Source organism: Neophocaena asiaeorientalis, unplaced genomic scaffold (genome assembly GCF_003031525.2).
Source record: "Neophocaena asiaeorientalis asiaeorientalis breed wild unplaced genomic scaffold, Neophocaena_asiaeorientalis_V1.1 scaffold65, whole genome shotgun sequence".
NCBI classification, from domain to species: Eukaryota; Metazoa; Chordata; class Mammalia; order Artiodactyla; family Phocoenidae; genus Neophocaena; species Neophocaena asiaeorientalis.
Window position 1 is genome coordinate 2,467,063 of NW_020173215.1, and position 1,279 is coordinate 2,468,341.

Consider the following 1,279-nt stretch of genomic DNA (forward strand, 5'->3'; position numbering starts at 1 on the left):
TTTGTTTAGGCATTGTTGGCGACCGAATCCCGAGAAGCAATTGTCTAAAACCTGAATTTCCCGTCTCTGTGTATTGATTTCCAATGCGCAGAGGCGTCGCTTAAACGTTGTTTGAACTCCTAGGCATTCCAAGGGGCAAAAGCACTTCGGCAAAAACGTGCAAGACTGCATGTTACTTTGGTTCGCTGCTGACACGCCGACTGTGCGCCCGCCTGTCAATCACTGGGAGAGCAACAGCCAGCACATGGCAGCGGGTGCGGGCGGCTGGCGAGCTGGCGAGCGGCCCGCTCCGCTCCACTCTCCTCCCGGGCGGCGGAGCGCGCTGCACGGCCAAGTGCCTGGAAAGAAAGGGAAATTAACGTGTTTTTCTCTCTAATCGTCTGTAGCAGGCATTTCGGCCGTGGAAGAGGAGGGTCGGAGGGCTGGGAGTGAGCGCTGCCCGGGAGACGCTGACTGCCAGCACCGGAGTTCCCGGGGACGCCGTGCCCCCACTTGCCCGACGTGCGGGATCGGGAAAGTGCCTGGACCTGCGCGGGGGGACCTGCGCCCCGCCTTCTCCCCGGAGAACCCCCAAACCTCGCTGCCTTCACCACCACCCCTCAAAAAGCCGGTAAAAAATAAAATAAAAAATTCCCCACCCCCACCCCCCGCCATCCCGCGGAGAGCGGCGGCTCGGCCTCGCAGGCGTGTGCTCCAGCTTGCCTGCGCGGCTCCGTGACCCGCCCGCGGACGCCGGTTCGAGCCCCGTCCCGGGCGCCGCGGAGCCTCGAACGTCCGTGACGTGGATTTTCACGCGTCAGGAGGCCGCCACTCCCGCCTTTCCCGCGAGGAGCGACTGGAACCCGAGAAGAACTGTGGTCCGAGCACGCACCCTTATCCCCGCCGCTCCCTCGCTTGCTTTCCGGAGAGACCCGGAAAGCCCTCCCGAAGGGAATTGTTTTCTGGCTCTCGGAGGGGGCTGCAGGAGAAGAGCCCCGGAGGTGGATGTTACTGAGCTGCGCGGCGCACGCGAGCTGTGAGGAGTCTACGCCCGGCCGCGCGGAGTCTCCAGAGGATTGTCCCCCGCAGCCGGAAGGGGGCCGCGGGGAGCGCTCCTGCCCGGCGGGGACGGTGGAGGCCGCGGGCCGACCGGCCGCATCTCGGGCCATGCCTCCCCGTTCTTCTCGCCGCGGTTGATGCGGGGCGTGCACTCAGCCGCCCGCACCGGGACCCGGGCCGGGTTGCACGGCTTGGCCCCCCGCCCCCGCTTCGGCCTAGGTGAGTGTGGGGCGGCCTCTCT

At 66.0% G+C, this 1,279-nt stretch overlaps 1 protein-coding gene across 1 annotated transcript in view; it reads left to right on the forward strand.

The window, feature by feature from the left end:
* Positions 1-1,154: 1,154 nt before the first annotated feature.
* The window catches only part of SPRY1 (sprouty RTK signaling antagonist 1), a 6,039-nt gene continuing 5,914 nt past the window's right edge, over positions 1,155-1,279 (forward strand). Inside the window, exon 1 of the mRNA XM_024745179.1 lies at positions 1,155-1,257. The gene's annotated coding sequence lies outside the window, so the exon portion shown is untranslated. The remainder of the gene's footprint in view (positions 1,258-1,279) is intronic.